The 20,495-nt window shown below is 30.7% G+C and overlaps 1 protein-coding gene across 2 annotated transcripts in view; it reads right to left on the reverse strand.

Moving 5' to 3' along the window:
- The window catches only part of LOC142322109 (zwei Ig domain protein zig-8-like), a 705,864-nt gene that overhangs the window by 181,745 nt on the left and 503,624 nt on the right, over positions 1 to 20,495 (reverse strand). The window lies entirely within an intron of this gene.

The raw sequence follows: 20,495 nt of genomic DNA on the forward strand, positions 1-20,495 counted from the left end.
CTTTTGAGATTTTTTATTCTCTATTCTGTCCTCTATGGAACCACATCATACCTGCAAGTCGTGATGTGACCGCCGGATCTTTTATAATACGCTCTTGTCCCTAGCAGCACACCCCAAGGAGTCCTCAGCGGATCATTGAAACCAGCACACCTAAGCATGCTGGCTGTCACCGCTGTGGCTGTCCACCCAACCTAACATACTAGAAACCCATACTTTTTTCATCTTCATTCTTCTGTTTTAGTACTATCTTTATATAATCAACGAACAACCTTCGTCCAGTTCTCCTTACTGCTGAGCATGAAATCCATGGTCTCCTTCGGCGTTTTTCCATGAATGCCCGCGTCGTGTCTTAGCCTTATCCATTTATTACATACTAAAAACGTATGCTCAGAATCATCGTCCTGTTCGCAGTACATGCACGTGGGTTCATTCCTTCTTCCCACCTTATGGAGATAACCATTGAAACATCCATGTCCCGTCAGGAACTGGGTGATCCAATAGTCAGTCTCTCCATGCCGCCTGTTAATCCATCCTGTTAATTTTGGAATTAAAGTTCTTGTCCATCCAGCCACTCCAGCGTCCGCCCATCTCTCCTGCCAGATTCTACGTATGTTTTCCCTGACTTCATGTTTGATATTACTAAAGACTTACTAAAGTAACACAAACGTTTAGATGTGTCGAACGAATGAATGTAAGCAACATGTACATTTCATTAAAGAAAGAAATTAATTGAATAAATTCGTCTGGAACCAATGCCGACTCAACAGGATGAAACCAGCATAAGGCGACATGGAATCAACTGAATGAAGTTGATTTATAATTTTATTACGAACGTAATTCGTTTTTGACCACCAAAACTTCTAGCTACTATCATTTTAGCATAACCTCTATCGATATTTATTTTATCAATACTTACAAATATTTCGGTTGTTTGTTTACCAGATATTTCAACTTTTGATCAGAACTGACAATTAATTATCAAAATAAATAGACTCTGCTCTATTGAAACTATTTTTCTAGAGCTCGATGCAAGAGATACCACAGCATTGGTAAAAACGGATTATTTCTTCTCAGGATCGTTCAACATAAAAATTTAGATTTTAATATTTGTATTGAGTAATTTCGTTGCCCCTTGCAAAATAAATTATTTTCTAATCTATTTTTTAAGTTAAATTTAACGTTTTTTTTTTATTTTCATCTCAAATTCAGTGGAACAGGAATTAATTTTTCAAATAATTTTGTATAATGATATTAATAAAATATTTGGCCAAAATTTGGCAGATTTTTCGATTCGATATAAGATGAGTCATGAAAATGAGCCTTTGAAAATCTAAAGAATTCTCTTAATTGCTGAAAGCAGAATTAGTAGCTGCGTGTAACCGTGCTACAGAACTTATTGTACTCAAAGTCGGCAAAGTTTAAATGTTTAATTGCATTACAGGTACAGTATAAATGTGTAAATATTTTTTAGTTTCACCAGACTATTTATCGATTGGAATTACATCTACAGAATTTTGTAAAAAATTGTTCAAAATGTATTCACCAAATCGAATTCTAAGCGTATTTACAATAATCTCTTTAATGAATGTATGGGTTTCACTCTGTTCGACGTATCTAAAAGTTCGTGTTACGAATGAATGTCTTCAGTAAAATAATTTATCACAAAGTTTTTTAATAACCGAGACAAGATGAATAGTTAATATTCTGAAATTTTCTAAACTACAAACTGAGTAATCATCAGTTTCAGTACTCTTATGATGTGAAAGTGAGAATACAACGATAATAAAATATACTGTAAGGAATATCTATCACTATAAAGGAAATATTGTAGTACTAATAACATTAATAATATTTCTACATACAATTACAATATTTTTTACGGTGAGAAAAGGTTTTATAATTTTCCGAAGATTCAAATAAAAATACAAACCGATCGGGATTTCGAGATAACGGATACAAATCAGTTAAATTATGTAGTGTAGCAGTCCTACTTTAAGCATTTTAGTCGCTTATCATATGAATAGAATTTAATTACACAATTTTTTGATATTGTATGCATTATAGAAGAATCTTTCATGTTTTTAGTAAATCAGTTAAACAATTTGAGAATCGGTTAATTAATTTGTCAGACAACCAAATTTTATATAATTATAATCAAACAATTCTAACAGTCGCTTGATTATATAAATTTACTTTAACTGAAGCACTTCATGCAAAATTAGTAACTAATTTCAGTTCAACAATAAAATTAAAGTAATTTGAAAGAAAAAAACGGATGCCCCAATTACAAATTACATTTTTTTGGTATTAATATTACTGTATAGTGTGCATTACCAAAAGTAATTGTCTATATTTAGAAAACTAGTCGTTGTAATCTCTTAAACTTAGGATAATCGTCAGGAAGTATTTCCTAGATTTGTTCTGTTTACTTACAAGATCAGCGGAATACACAAGAGCAGGCAAGCAGCCGAGTCATAATGCAGTTATGACTCGGCAATCGAGGAGTAAACCCTACACCAGAAGTTTCAGTTTGTGCTTTATACATGCTCAACGGCGTGTACAAACTGAATCAATCCGCCTACATCTACGTCTATTCGTCAATGGTATACAATTTTAAGAAAGATTAGAAGCTTGGTATCAGGAAGTGGAAATCATCCAAACGTTTCAATTAGTGACGAGATTGTGGATCTTGTACTCCGTGCTTTCACTGCCTGTCCTGGAAACTCAATTACGCTAGATATGAACTGAAAATTTATCGTTCTACTGTTCACGACATTGTTTATTAGCGGCTCCGATTGCAAGCGTACAATTTACAACTTTATCACATTAAACTAACTGATCGCCGCCTACGATATTACTTTGCTGCAAAGGTAATGCACCATCACGAAAACAAGCTAAATTATCTTGATACGTTGATATTTAGAGATGAGGCAATCTCTCATCTTTATTTTCACATCTTATTGAAAACCTCCGTACAGAAATCGTAAAGAAAAGGAACACTCCAAAAATCAATATATAGTAAGGATTTCAGAAAAATGGTGTTCGGTCCGTTTTTTTTCATGGACCCCACTGTGATAGAACACACGCACTTTGACGTGCTTAAGATCTTTGCTGTTCTCAGATTCCTGCAGGCTTCAATTTTCAACAATATGATGTTCCAACACACTTTCATCGAGATGTTACCGTGTTCCATGAACAACATTTTCCCGGTTGTTGGTTCGGAGGAGGAGGAGGTCCAACTGCATGGCAAGCCAGCTCTCTAAATATTACTCCTTTGAACTTTCTTGTTTAAGGATTTATTAAAATTGTGTGTATTAAAGAAAATTTGGAGATTTCGACAATTTAAAACAGTGAATTGTTGAAACTGTTGGTCTAATAACGGCACAGATGCTCCTAAACACCTGGCAGTAGTTAAAATATCGCCTAGACATATGCCGAGCTACAAAAGGTGCACACATTGAATTTGACCTACATATTTTAGAACTTGATGAGTTGCCTTTATTAAAAAAAAAATATATATATATATTAAATTATATTAACTAGTTCTCTAACACAAGCTGTTAATTTTGGATAAATTTAGTCCAGAGAGTATATTTATCTAACGATGAAGTTCAAATTACTGTCTGAATTTCAATAAATTCTGTAATGTTTTGGCATTTTTGGGATTTTAAACCATCATTAAAGATATAATGACACAAATGAATAAATATTTTATTCAATAACGAGATTCAACGAGGAAAGCTGAAATGGACTACTTTTTCCTCATAAGCTACTAAAATATGAAACAAGTCAACACGCTGAAATTAACCACAATCAACCAACAAAAGGTACCGAAATAAGTTTTTGTTAAAATGTATGATTTAACGAATTGATAGAGAAATTAATGATAAGGATTCATTATTACTGGATAAAATATTCAAAATTTATAGTAAACTAAAAGTTAATGAATCAATACAATACAATAAAATTTAATGAATACAGAAGAATACAATATAGTAGGAATACAATAGAATACAGTAGAAGAATACAATATAAAGATTTTCATACATTTAAGCATTTAATAGTAAAATTACAAATAATGGACCGAGAGAGGAAGGTATTAAAAGTAGAATACGAGTACAACAAGCCTGGAAGAAATGTAAAGTAGGAGAGAAATCGTCTGATATCAAACAAAGAGATAAGTTTTATAAGAAATTTTTTAAGCATTATATGGAGAATAGTTTACACTAGTGAATAATGAACATAGTGAATCATGAACAATATTGACATCATAATATTAAATAATAAACATTTTTTGGATATGATGTCGACGTTTTACAAAAATTAGATAGATTGGTAAAGTACGAAATAAGAAATTCTAAGGCGTAAAACAAAGTTTGTGGTAAAACCTTGTTAAAAGAATGTCATGGCTGATGATCACGTATAAAAGCAACCAGGATTAGTAAATTTTATTTTAGAACGAAGGTAGAGAATAAGAACAGTAAGAAGAAAAAATTGGATTGAATGAAATAGACAATTTAAGATGTTTTGTGGGTGTTAGTGCAATGTAGACTATGTGGCTGGCACATAATAGAAACAAATCGAAGAGGTTGAAACTTCTCAAACGACTGAAGAAAAAATAAAAAAGAACTGAGTTTTGTTAAAGCAATCATACGAAAAATAACAATCGATATAAAATATCATACACTCTTATTTCTGCCACAACAAATCAAAGTCAGAAGTGTGCGAGTGTGGATGTTTTTCGGTAGTTTTCATTTAATAATAACTGCAATTCATTTACTAATAATCCCACCCCACACCCTAAGCATAAATATAATATAAAAATACATTACATTACTTATTCTCATTTATAAAGTAACTGTAAATTCCTAAAATATATATATATATATATATATATAAATAATTTTTTTTCAATACCGGTAATTTTTTTTCTGGACGTGATAGAATAGTTCTGGTTGGTTCTTTAGCTCTCCAATACTTCATTCATTCACTATGCTGCTTCCTCCTTTCTTCCGACCACTTTACGCTAGCGTATCCTTTCATTTTCTTCTGCATCGATATGAATTCTGTAAAGCACACTTCTGCCTTTTAAATCCATCACGTTTATGTTTGCTACCTTAGGTCTTCTTTAACTTGATTGAACTATTTAACGTATATCTTGTCATCATTATACCTGTCAAAACTTCTCTTCGTAAGTCTGAATCCATTTTTGTCTGATGTCCGTAAAATGCAAGTTTTCGTTTACGAATAGCTTTCGTGATTCTATTTAACTCCCGGTAAATTCCCTCATTCTTCCCTAATTTCCAAACATCGTTAGTTTTTCTGAGCCCTAGGATTTTCCTTATTATTCATCTTCCAGTAAGTTCCAGCATATCTATTTCTCCTTGATTTAAAGCTACGCATTCTGCCGCGTATAAAAATCCCGGTCGGATTACTGTTGTATAGTGTCTGAATTTGCCCATCCTTGAGATCCGTTAGTACCCGTTCTTTGTTAGGATATAGAATTTTAGAATCTTATTGGCCCTACCGATGTTTGCTTCCTTGTCCATTTCATTTGGTTAGATAACTTCACCCAACATCTTCAGACCTGAGGATTTTCAGTAGATAATGCTGCAGGGTGTGAAGCAGTGGATTATTATTGCAAATTATATAGAAAAGTTTTAGAAGAACTTTGAAACACAGAAAAAATTCGTAGGAGACGGCGAGCATTGGCGCGGCCTGCAAGGCCGTCTGCAAGGCCTGCAAGGCCCGGCACCCTCCGACGCCGATTGAGGCGTCGGAGGGTTCCTGGTTGGACAGGTGTGCGGCTGAGTGCCTTGGGGGCCCTCTCGAGTATGAGGAGGGTCGCTTTGGTGAGGTGAGGCCGTGGACACTCCGCTCCCGGTGCCTGAGGACGCTGCTTACGTCTTTAGTGATTATGGCTGACGGTTGTGTGGGTAAGTAATAAGGTGGTAAGTAGTTGTTGTGTGTGTGTTAGATGGTGGGTGTATGTTCGTGTACTCTGGGTGAGATTGTGAAAATGTAATTAACTGTTGAGTGTGCTTTGGTGGATAAGTTATGTCTTGTGACCTTGTCTTCATGATTGTTGTGTGCTTGTCTTTCGTTGGCTTGATTGTATTAATGTATAAATGTGTGTGGTACATCTTAGTTCCTGTTAGGTGTGCTATGTTCCTGGATATTTTCCTCCTTTAGGAATTTGTGGTGTGCAGTGGGTGCGTGTAATGATTTGTTAAGGATGATGTTTGCTTGTGGAGACCGAATGTGTGTGTGAGCGCTTACTCCCCTCCTGAAGTAATGCTTTATTAGCGGTTTCCCAGGAGGTGAGGTCGCCAGGGGTGGTTTAGTCGGTAGTGCGCAGGAATACATACGCATTTTCTGTAACAACTTGCGAAGCCTGGTAGCGAGTCCGACACTGCTTCGATACCCGTAAATGGAATTCCTCCTCCTCTTAAAAAAAAAGATAACTTCAACCAAGTACCTAAATTTGATCGTCTCCTTAATTCTTCCGAGATCTGTCCGTAACAATTTTGGTGCGTTCTTAATATTCGTCCTATACTTTTTTTTCTACGGAAGTTTGTAACCCTGCCATTCCGTATAGAACATTTAATTGTTGTTCTGCCGTTTATTATATATATATTTGTACGTATATATACACGAGTAAAATTTAAAAAAAATAATTCTCCCTCTTCAAAAGGGATCAATCCTACATATTGTTGTAATTAATTTGTAAAATTACCAGATTAAACATAAATAAGCATAAATATCTGAATATTGTGCAATATAAATTGCTTGAATTTGTGTAAGTCATAAATAGTATGATACATAAAATACAAATAAAAATAAGAAAACATGACAATAACCAACACATATATAGCGGATTTTAGCATTATTGGAATTCGGAAGTCCTGCTTTTTTATTATTATTGCAACCTGTCTACTTTAAAATCAATTTATTTGGAAATAATGAATTACGACGTAGAATTTTTTATTCTGAATACACTAGATTAGTTTACTACGACGAATACTTTTGTAGCTATTCATGGTGAAAATTTTCGACAGTCTAAATAGTTACTACTATCTAAGAAAATAATTTGTTTATTTGTAAAATATATATTATTATTTCATTAGTTATTATCTTTTTTTTTATTTGTTGTATTCATTTTCTTCAGTATTTTTTCTTCATTTTCTTTAATGTTGATGATGAACATCATCGTGTAGATTTAAATTTCATGAAGTTTTATTTTAAATGGTTCTTAAGCGTTTGCTCATTTCTCAATTTATAGTAAAAAAAAAATAATAAAAAATATAAAACACGTAATCCAAAAATAATAAAAAAGTCTACTTACATGTTGTGAAAAATTTTTTTGGATAAAGAAATCATATAAACATTACATACCTGCAACAAAGAAACAAAAACAAAATTTACACCAAACAATTTACCTCGTAATATATAAAACTATTGTTGTATCTAGAAAGTTGAGTTAGTTAAATGGTATAGCACTAACTTTTTAATCCTGATACCAGTTTTAATCCTTCTCAAAAGAATTCAATATAATTTATAATCTAACAATAATATAAGGAAGCTCAACTATATGGATACCAAATTTTTAGAAATGAAAAAGATTCTCGGTCGGATTTGATATTAAATATATCATCTCCTTATGTACTTTTGAAGGTGAAATGACGTATCTATTCCTCATCTATACATCAAAAACAGCCACGATAACCTTCAAAATATAACTTAGAATTATTTGGTTAATAATTAATTTAACATTCATTAGAATATCTGTTTATCTGAACACTCAGGTTTTATGAACTTGGTTAGGTTGTACGTTATTCAAACGTAATATGAAACAACTTGGACTTTAGTAAGTGTATTTTTTCTGTGATTTTTTAACTATTGTGTTTAAAACAAAAATGAACGATAATTTTGATCTACATGTGAAATCTGTGTGCTGACGATTTTAGTCAAATTCATCTGAACTGTTTAACATCACCCAGTATTAAAGAAAAGCCTTGATACTAGTCTTTAATACAATGTTAAGGTCCTACACAATAATTCATCCTCTGAAGCAATACCTACAAAAAAAAAAAATTATTATATTTTGTTGCGTTGAAATGTATATAGTTTTAGCTCAAATAATGATAATGTACCTGAAAGCCTCATTTTATAAATTATAAATTGAAGAGAAATCAATACAAGAAAGTAAATAAAATTAAAATAGTTTTGCTTTATTTAGTGAAACAACCAGCTATTAAAATTATTCGTTTTCATATCCATGCACAAAATAAAGTCCCGTTTACAATTAAATTACTATCATTGTAATTAAATTTACTTTCATAGTTACTTTCTTTAAATTGTTTACACTTAATTAAAGATTTACTTTTGTTTTTAATCAACACGAACGAAAAAAATGTCTGAAAAAATTTTATCTTTTACATTAAAGTGCAAAAAAAATTTTTCATTTGACATTTTTAACTGTTTAACCCAAAACTAGTTGAAATTAAAAATTTGCATGAAAAGTTTCTCACATTTGAAATCACTGTCACAACCAGAAGTTGTATAATTACTAAAAGAAGAAAATTAAATAAATAGTTGAAAATTTAAAATGGAAGTTTTACAAATAAAATAAATTTGTGGTAATTAATAACTTAATTTAAGTTAGGGGTATTGGAGTAAAATTTGTATATTTATGTGTATATAACAAAAGGAAGTGTTAAAATTTGCTAGATAAAAAAAGGTACAATTCACTTTTTGTAGATAAGGCTCAGTAGTGCTGAAAATAGCATCAAATAAATTTCCCCTTAACAGAAAGTATATCGTAGTTTATATAAAACAATTAAGTTAGGGTTTTTTAAATTTATAATTACATACTTGTTTATTTAAATTATAAAATTCCAAATAGGAGTTTTAGTTAGTTATTCGAAGTTTCGTTACTGCAGTTTAAAGCTTTGAGTCTTTCAACAATTTAACAAATCTATTAAATTGTAATTATCAATTGCAATATAACAATATTCTTGCTATTGCCACGTTCTAACACAAACACACACACACACACAAATATATATATATATATACACACCACAGAGTGAGGGGGGAGTATTATGTTGTAAAGTATATAGCATTTTTTATGTCGACTTGCATTGATTAAACAAATCTAATTTTATAAAGAGATAGATCTAGTCTAAAATTTTTATCCACATTTAATATCGATTGCCTAAGTAAACATATTTGATTCATTGTTGCAGAATACTTAATTTTGTTTTTCGTTAATGATAAACTAATACCAATGATATGTTTTGCATAAATTTGAGTTATATGAGGGGAAATGAAAATATTCTATTGTATTTCTTTCATCAAATTTGCATTTAGATTAAAATGACTGTAAAAGGTGAAATTAAGTTCCTGTCTCTATGGCAAATAAAAAAAAGGTATAGTAAAAACTTAAAAAAAAAATAATTCTGGGTTGAATTTAAATGGTAGATTACAATTTATGCCTTCATGAATTGTTCCTGTTTTAAGTGGTAATCTTACGTTCATTCCCGCAGAACATGAGTATAGGTGACTGATAATAAAATAATAAATATTTCTTTATTCATTATCTACTACAAGATATAAAGTAATTTATGTAAATTGCAAAATATTTTAAATATAACGGTTTTAATTACAATTATTTATCCAATACACTTAGTAGATGTGTTAGTTTAACGGTATAAAATATCATTCTATTTTAGACAATCTGGGACGTGCTATTACGTGAGATTGAAACGATAAAATAAAAAATTATAGTCAGGAATCGAACTCAAGACCAATTGATGTAGAAGCCAGAATGCTAACCGTTACAATAACTGGCAATAAGAATTATGATTTACGAGTGATTCACAAAAAAATATAACAGAATTTCAGGACAGTTCTTACTGAAAATAATGATGAAAGTTCATATAAACGTAGGTTTGGAAAAGCTTTGTTTGCCACTGTGGGGTGGCGAAACATTTCTGCATGATTTCTGCGCCTTTGGTAAAATTAAGCCAGACAGTGTACAGTACTAATTTAATACAAACGCTTAATTTCTGGAATAAGATGTTAGCATTGCCAACTTACGAAATAAATTATTTCAAACAAATTTATATAAAATTAATTTTTAATTAGTTTTAAAAAGATTTAATAAATTATCTTATTATTGATTTTTAAATTTTGATTATTTATTTTTTTTTAATTTTTATTTAATGTTGAAATCTTTTTTCATTTAATATTTAGTAAAAATCTGGCATACTTCGATTTGTTTTGTTTTTTATAAACTTCGAAATTATTACCTTTTATTGAGCTTCTGTGTACTTTATTATATCATTTTACTCAAAATAAAATTTTCTACAAGTTTTTGTTTTTATTATCCGTTTAACAAAGTTATTTTACGCTTAACATAAAATAGTATATCCATCATGGGGTCGATGGATGGCCTTTTGTCTTTTACCTCAAATTTCTAAATGCTATTAAAATTCAGTTCCAGGACCTATTATTTTTACTTTTTTCGATGAGATTTCATATAAAACCACAAAATTTACAAGAAAATTTGTTACATTATTCGTGAATCCTGTCTACATACATACATTTGTATATATACAAAAAAAAACTATTTACATGGTTGGTTTAATTTTTAAAGGCTATAAAAAATAAATAAAAAGCAATAGAAATAAAGAACATTTCCAGTTTCTAATCAAATAATATTCCAGTACATATTATTAAATAATTCAATAAATAATAACAGATTGTGGGCATTGCGCAATTAGAATTTATAAACACATTTAATGTAATAAAAAAACACATTGAGGAAAGTCATTAACAATAATAATAAAAAGCGGCCAAATTGTTCCGTAATTTTTCTTATTTTGCCCGTGACAGATCTTTATTTCGAATACACAACTAAATTTTTAAATATTATTTATTGTTTTTACTTAAATTCGATCAAAAAATTATAAAATAAACAGAAAACAATGTTGAAAATATATTTTAGATCAAAAAATTATTAAACGATTTTAGAATCGATATCTACAGAGTCTTTTCTAGCGATATTTCACTTGCTGGTCCCGAATATGTTAGCTAATCTACTAATTAATAATCCTTTGTATATTTTCTTTATAAGGAAACAATTAAATCTCGCTCGTTAATATAAACATTTGCTTAATGATATTAAAGGATAACTAATAAATATGAAATCGGATACCACCTTACCCAATTTTCTTTAGTGGTGCAGAATGGAAATTATGCAATCTGACAATTTTACGCTTCTTTCATACTTTATTTTTGTGTTTTACTTTAACAATTTAGTTATATCGAAATTATTTTATCAGAACACCTTATTAGAATTTTTAAAGGAAACATATTCAAAATTTATTTATTTTTTAAAAGAAGTCGTTGGATACAAGTACACTAAATATAATTAAAATATCTCAATCCGTTTTTATGATATAAATTTTTATTGGAAAAAAATCTGATGTGGGTGGACACTACATGACTTCCTTGTACACCTGTTAAATACATATACACAGTTTTTGCTGCACTTGATTTAAACTTGTTTCATTTGAAAGTGAGATACGATCCTCCAATTCTTTAATAAAGTGAACAATTACACAAATGCTAAAATATTAGTTATTAACGTTAAATATTTATACAATTATTAATTCAAAAATCTTACCTGAAATATTAGTAGAGTAAAAGTCACTTTATTACTCTTTAAATAAATGTATATCTTATATCTATCTAATATTTTTTTATAATTATTATGATGTAACCAACAACAAAATGAAAACAAAAACGAATAATCAGAAGTTTCACCAAATCTGATGGGGACATCACATGACTTACTTGAACTCCTATTAAATTATATATAACACTTTTTTTAAATGAAAAGTACAAAAAGTTTTATTTCATTAATGACTTTTTTATTATTATTATTGAATTATTATATATATATATTTTATCAGAGGTAAATAACATAATTAAATATATTAATAAATCAATATATTGAAATTAATAAAAAAAATAAATGAAGTGTGATTCTGAGATGTGCCCTTCCCCTTGTAAGATCCAAATATTTCATAATTAAAATGTTATTTGGCTATAACTCTGTATCCCATGAAAATAAGTACCACTTACGACAAATCGTTGAAAAGTTTTCAATGAGGGCTTATTACTGCAATTATGAATAAGTCCAAAATCCAAATTTCTTTTAGATTTTGGGCTTTTTTGGACGCTTTTGGTTCAATCGATTGCATTCAAAAGCGGAAGTAGACAAGATGTTGCAACAGTCCTAAATCCAAAATTTCAACATCCTATGGCTAATCGTTTTTTGATTTATGCGAGATACATACTTAAGTACAGACGTCACGCCGAAACTAGTCAAAATGGATTCAGGGATGGTCAAAATGGATATTCCCCTTGAAATCTGAAAACCGAAATTTTTCTTTACTTTGTACAAGAAAGTAAAAGAGAGAAAAAAGAGAAATAAGGAAAATACCTGTTTCTCTTTTTACATATGCTAAATACATATTTTTTCTATATAATAAAATTTTTCCTTTGTTGTAACACGTGAAATCTGATTATTCAGATAGCTTGAATTAATCCCTTAATATTGGCCAAACCTACCGGAACATCCTTTCGGGCGAAAAAAAAAACAAAAGAATTAAAGAATATGGGTACTCTCCCACCCCTAATTCTAATTGCCTTAAAATTTTGGAATTTTTTAAAATAACTTAATTGCTTTCATCGCTCTAAATTTCTATTTTATACGACTACTTGAAAAAAATTCAAAATGGCAATAACTACCCTTTTTCAACCTACCCTTTTTCAATGTATTCTCAAAATTTAATGACAAAATATTTCCCACACACAGGAATTTTTCGAGCCATTTTCATAAAAAATATGTTAAACCGCAGACGACAATGAAGTGCAGACTAACATACCTACGTACATACCTATTTCGGCAATATGAATAATTTTTTATATATTTTTCTTCTCTTTTCAAGAGTAGTAAAACAATCTCAAAAAACCTGACATCGAAATTTTGAACTGACTTGAATACTTTTTATTTATAGCTAAATAGCTGCTTTATATCAACAATAAAGCTATAGCCGAAAAATTAAAATGAATAAAAATATTTATAACCTAATTAAAGAACAAAAACATACTTACACGTCCAAAAATGACATTTTAACTAATAACGATGTAGTAAATACAACAATCTTACATATATACACATACATGAACTCATTAAAACATACATACATAATACAAACACTTACAGAACAGATCAATAAACAGGAAAAGTATGAAAAGAAAAAGTAAAACAATGTACCTCATCACCATAAAAGTTGGCGAGTGGTAACGTCTCAGACTTTCATTCAGAAGGTCCCGGGTTCGAATCTTGGTCAGGAAACCGTTTTCATATTTATTTCAAAATATTCGTTTCATATTACCAAGCATAAGCTTTGAGATTAGGTTGTGAATTACACCCTTAAACGTAAATAATAAAATAGAAGAATATCAGCAAAGAAAACCAGTAGAACTCTGATCGAAGATGTTCCGTTGAAGAAGGAGGAACGAAACTAGTCTTGACAAAAGTTTAATAATTGGCTAAAATATATTGATTATTACTATTATTATTAATTTTAAGGGTGCAAGAACAGAGGATAATGTGAATACTAATTAATATATATAATTGTATGCGTGTATGTATTTGTAACGTAAACAACTACCGGTAATTGTATGTAATAATACTGAAATCATGAACCTATGATGTACACAAACTACATATTATTTATCTAACAATTAATACCGTTATTATTAATAATTATTGTTTATAGTATTACTCATAATTGTACTGGAATGACTTTACAAAATAACTGTATAAACTTAGATTTAAATTTAGAAACTTAGATCTAGATATTATGAATATATTCAGTTCATATTCAAATCAAATAAACCCGACTTGGTCGAGTAAATTTACGGGAAATTAAATCTTAATTAATCCCAAATCGTACCAATATCGTGTATTGCCATGGAATTCTTAATTAAAATTAAAAACAATAATGTTTTTAATTTAACTTCCTCCAGGCCGACATTTCCCTGATCGGACTCAGAGATTCTCGTAGGAAGCTTGAAAGCAACCACCCTGCAATCGTTGAGGAGACGGTGAAGAGAACTTTGTGATGGCGTGAACGAGGATCCCTGGGGAATCGGATATAAGGTGGTGACCTGCAAGTTTGGGAGGTCAATACCTGTCCTAACAAAGGAAATGACCGTCAGGGCGATAGATGCTCTGTTTCCTAGGGCCAGGAACAGATGGAGTTAGCTGGTGACGGACGACATACCCAGGTTCAATATAGAGGAACTGCAACATGCTTCTAGAAAATTGAAAGGAGGCAAAAACCCAGGTCCGGATGGTACACCGGCCGAACATATAAGGATGGTTGAGTTCATCTCACTGACAGTGCTGGGTCTGTTCAATGATGTCCTTACACATGAATAAATCCCCTGTGAATGAAAGGAGACCGGCTTGTCCTCCTCAGAAACGAGGGAAGGCGTGAACCACTGAACCTTTGCAACCACTGGCAGGAGAGATGGAATCAATCCTACACCGGTAGATGGACTCACAAACTGATTCCGGAAGTCCGAGCATGGGTAGAAAGGAGGCATGGGGCGATAGATTACTGGACGACCCAATGGCTTATGGACATGGGTCGTTCGGGAATTTCCTCTATGCCATTCAGAAGAAACCATCCCCGGAATGCATCTTCTTCGGTCAGGTGGACACAGTTGAACACACCTTTTTAGTGTCCGCGGTGGATGGCGTTGACCGGAAGTAGTGAATATTGAGACCCCGCATGAAGTCATGCAGGCTATGCTGCATGACCGGAACCAGTGGAGACAGTGTAGAACATGGTTTCGAACAGTCCTGGATCTAATGGCAATGAAAAGGTGAGTGGGAATACGTGACAGGACGGGGAAGGGATAGCCTGCACATGGTGGTAGTTGGGGCCCTTGGGTCGCTACTACCGATTATACGTGGAGACTCCTGGAGCTGTTATTCAGTTAGATATCAGAAGATTCTTCTACCAAGCAATGGGGTTGACGTCGTCTACGCGGTGAGTTCGTCTGGCGCCAATGGATTCACTATTGGTGTGAGGCCAGCAGCAGTGTTGCACTATTTGTGGTGCCCCAGATTGTGCCACGGACCCCCATGAATGAAGGCAATAGGGAAAAAATGGAGCCACGGAAATGTTATGGAGTTTCCGACAGCTGGTGTTTTGCCGAAACGCACGGGGAGGGCGTGATAGGGACATGGAGGTAGTTTGGGGTCCTTGAGTTGGTGCTGCTAATGATGTGTGTCGCACTCCTGAACCGTTCTGTGTAACCCTTGGGCACAGCATGCCCCGATTAATGCCATTATGGCCGGTATAGTGGCATAGGGGGATGTGTTTTAGTGAGTCCCCACCTTCTGCGGGAAACCTCACACACCTAGTAGTGCGGTCTACTTGGTGTCTCGTGTGCAGGTTTTCCTTCTCCTGCGTAAAAAGAAAGTAACATTTCATGAAAAAGATGATTATTGGTTGACATTTAATCAGAGATAACTTTTATTATTAGAAGGTGGTTCATATTATTGAAATGGTTTTTCAAAACATATCTCAACATTAAAAGTAACGTAATCTTAAGCTTGTAAAAAATAATTCAAATGGGGACTAGAGAGGATTTTATATTTATTCTCAACTCCAACATCCCATAATAGATAGCTAATTAAATTACCGTATGGCCCAATTTTTAGCGCCTTCTGGTACCATATGATTCCTGATAGATTTGCTAATTCCTTAGTCGATTTACTTGAAGTAGAACTATTATATTTTTAATTTTGCTTAGAAATTATTTCTTATTCGTGGATTTCATAAAAACTTTAAGACATTATAAATTAACATTGGAGTACTTGAAGACGTTAGTTTCAGACAGAAAACTGATTCCTTTCAACATACAGCGGTTGCTACTCTTAATATATAAATGTAAATGTTCGAAAATGAAATTCAGAGTTTGGGAAATGGGTAATCAATCTCACAATGAAACAATAACTAAAAACATTACCAATTTACTTCTCAGTGACAAAATAAACATCTGTTATTCAGCAACTATGTCTATAAAAGATGAATTTTGCAACGAGTTTCACTTATAAAAAAAATGTGTTATTAAATAAAAGTTTTTTATCTTATAACAAGTATTTTAATTATGTCAGAGATTGCAGACGGACCCCAATTGAGTTTATATGCTTTTTAATTATTTTATTTCGTAATCTAAAACTATTAAAATTGATAAACTGGTAAAACAAACTTTTGTTTATATGCAATTTTTAATATGCATTTTGTATAATTATGTAATTATAATACATGGCTGATAAAATTAATTGATTAATGCACTTTTTATATATTATTATACTTATAATAATTTTTGTAACAACAAAAACGTAGTTGATGTACTTTAACTAAAAAAAAGACAAAAAACAAATTAAGGGATATAACACAATGTATTTTAACGGTAAATATTCTAGAATGAAACAAATGTATACACATAAGAAATTGAACATGTGAAAATATCTATAAAACAATGTTTTATTACATGTATTTCACAAATATTTTAATTATAAAATAAAAGGTTGTCTGGGTTTAATACGTATTATTTACACAAATGAAAAAGCCTTCACTGATTCACTCATCATTAATTTAATTCTCATTTTTCTTAAATAAATAGAAAAATAACATTTTGAGTATATCTAGTGTCTTAGGAAAACAAAAATTATTATAAGACTCCATAAGAAAGTGGAGTTAAAAGTAAGTCGCTAAGTTTATAACATCAGTATTGCATGTACTTCAGTTATATATATATATATATATATATATATATATATATATATATATATATATATATACACACACACAAGTGGTTTATTTATTCTGAAAAGAAAATGAAAAATAAAAATAATTTTTAAATTTATATTTATTTAAAATAAATTTAATTATTATAATTATTTTTGTAACTTAAACAATTCACGTTCAATGCATACTGACAGAAAAACAAAGCAACTAAGGTAGCGAATCAAACTAGGTAGCGAACCAAAATGATTTCTGGTAATTTTAATAGTGTAAATTAAAAGCAAGATAGTGCGGGGTTGTGGAAGATGTAACAGTGATGTATTTTGTTTACAAATCTCTTAATAAAATCAAATATATGGTTGGTAGGTGAAATCTTTATGAATAGGTGAATATCCTGGCACTTGAAAACGAAAACTAAATGAAATTTTGCGCATTTTATTCTGTAATTCAATTCAGACTATATACGGTTTTCTTAAGAATAGATAAAATTAAAGGAGTTTTTATTATGGTATTACTTAGCGCTGTAAACACACACGCGCGCGCGCAAAATTATATGAAGATAATTGGAAGCAAGCAGCTAAATAAGAGCTCATAATTAAAATAATCCATTTAATTCTTAAATTTTTATACGTAAATGCGCACAAAACCGTTTTTATTGCAATTTTAATAAACGGGTATATTTTTCTTTTCTTAAAATTTACGTTTGTAATGCTAATAATGTATTATGAGCAGAAGTGTTTTGGAAAAGTGTTTTATGTACAAAAGCTTTTAAAATATTTACAAATATACTGTAAAACTGAATAATAAAAACAAAAGGTAATTAAATCTATTTTGTTTGTTTTTGTGGAAACTTACAGCAAAAGAAGATTTAGACCTTGTTACGATGGTTTTAATAATAATAACAATAAAGATAATAACAAATTTATATTCAGTGAGATATTCTTTGTATTGAAAATTAAATTAGTTTTTCCTTTATTTTACTTTAAGAATAGCTTTTTTCAAATATTATTTAATTTTACAAATTACATCAAACTCTGCATAAATATGAATTCTTTTTAATGAAAATGTAAATATTATTCACTAGGGAATATAGCAATTAACTTCTACTGGTAAATACGAGAAAAAACTGAATAACAGCAATGGTAAACAAGACACGAGTATAAACATATCATTTGCTTTTGTTTGATAAACAATTCCGTTTTTACATTTTTATATATTTTCAAAAAAACATCTGCGCATATACCGAAATCAATCAAACATCTACACCGTTTTGAGTACTAAGCAGTGCATTGTACTTAAACCATGTAAAAATTATTTGAAATTCAATTTTTAACTCATTTTATCTTAATGAATTCTTTTTAAGTGTAAGCGCAAGTACATGTAGGAAAAAAATTATTATGTGTAAATAAAATACAACAATTTGATAACAATTATTGTTTTCAATTTTAGGTAAAATATTCGCCATAAAAAATTTTATTACTACATTGCAAATGACCATGGTGGATTGGTAGCATAAGGGAAAACAGGTTAACTTTTAGATAACATGAAAGTAATTCATACCTTTACGAAAATGGCAACCAGTTTCAATTATACGCGTGGCCATCCCTTAAAAATATCCCTATAAGAAGGTACCGATGAAAATTGCAAGGAGCAGAAATAAATATAATATACTGAAATTACAATAAAAATTAATCTACTGTAAAAATTTTGTGGAATAAAGAACCTATGTATTTAACAATATTATAATTTTTTTTATCTCAGTAAAATTTTTGAAAAAATTCTGTTAAAATAATAATAATAATTTGGAGGCATGAACAAACACCTATTCAAAACCACTACCCAATGTAATGTAGTTGTACTATTCAAAAATCACAACCCGTAAAAATATCGTCAGTATTGAAAAATACTTTAGTCCCAACTATTTATAAAGATCAAACTTTTTGTAAATTTGGTTACCAAATTTTTATAAAGACTAAACATTGCACTTCATTATTTTTTTTTACTAACATACAAGTAATTAATATAAAACACTATTTAGACAAAAAGGAGCAAAATTATCTTGGTGTGTTTGAGATTGATTCCTTGATTGGTAGAGATATAGACAGCTTTTCAGTTTTATATCAGCAGTAATTGTTTGTTTTTTACCAATTTTTGAAACTGAAGGGAACAGAAAATCATTAAAATAATTTTCATAAATCAAACGAAATATTAGAGCTTACCTTAATATTTCTGCAAAAATCAGTAAAACCAAGTTAAAAAAAAAAAAAACAAAAATTACGATACAGTATACATTTATACGCCAATAACGGTAGGATAAAAATACCGATATACGCAGTGTAGATATTTAAAAATATGCTATAAGTGGTACATTAAATAATAATTTTAATTAAAAAATTAATTTTCAATAAAATAACATAAGAACTATTAATAAGATCTATTAATACTAGTAATGCAGATCTCCGTGGAAAAGTGGTAGCGTCTCTGTCTTTTATCCCGACGTTCTGGGTTCAAGTCCTGGTCAGGTATGGCATTTTTATGGCACATGCTATAAAAATTCATTTCATTATCATCCATCGGCAGGTGCCCTTTACAAAGTGCCAATCGGAATAAAACGGAAACTGGACGAGTTAATCTTGTTGAGTTTTCTTCCTTTAAGTCAATTCACAGCTTTGAAATAATGAATTATATACAGTTATAAAAAAAAAAAATGGTGCGGTTTAGAACATGGTTTAAATTAAAACAGAATTACTTACAGTTTATGTTTTTTATTTTTCTAATTTTTCGTCTTAAACATATTTTTACAATATTAATAAATTTCAATATATGCGTCGTTAGTCGCTCGACAAATGTCCAAACGATACACAACTTCTCTCCAAACATTAGTTAACATTTCTTCGTTAATGGTTGTCATTGCTTCATTAATCCTGTGTTTTAAGTGGTTTAGGTCGCGAATTTTTTGAGTATAAACAACACTTTTGATGTACTCCAACAAGAAAAAATCGCAAGGTGTCAGGTCTGGACTCCTTGAAGGCTAAAGTATGGGTCCTTGCCGGCCTATCCATCGATCTTCAAATTTTTCGTTCAAAGTGTCCGTGACTGATGCATTGAAGTGCGGGGGAGCACCATCTTGTTGAAATGAAGTCGATGAATGTTTTCGAGTTCATCCAGCTGAGGAAAGCAATAATCGGTTAACATGTCAAGATACACAACTCCATTAATTGTTTTTTCAGCAAAGAAGAAAGGCCCTATTACACGATTTTTCATCACATCACACCAAACATTAACTTTAAGCGAATTGCGTTGTTTCTCAATAATTGCGTGTGGGTTTTCAGAGCCCCATATTCGTGAATTGTGTCTGTTAACACATCCATTCACATGGAATGTAGCTTCGTCTGTAAAACTTATATCATCTAAAAATGATTCGTTTTTACTTATTCTGACATTTCAACAGCGAAATAGTAACGTTTTACACCATCATCGGGTTTCAATTCCTGCAGTATCTGGATTTTATAAGCGTGTAATTTCAGTTTTTTACGTAAAACTTTGTGTACTGTGATTTTGCAATACCTAATTCGACGCTTCGACGGG

The sequence above is a fragment of the Lycorma delicatula genome, chromosome 3, assembly GCF_047948215.1.
Source record: "Lycorma delicatula isolate Av1 chromosome 3, ASM4794821v1, whole genome shotgun sequence".
Classification (NCBI taxonomy): Eukaryota; Metazoa; Arthropoda; class Insecta; order Hemiptera; family Fulgoridae; genus Lycorma; species Lycorma delicatula.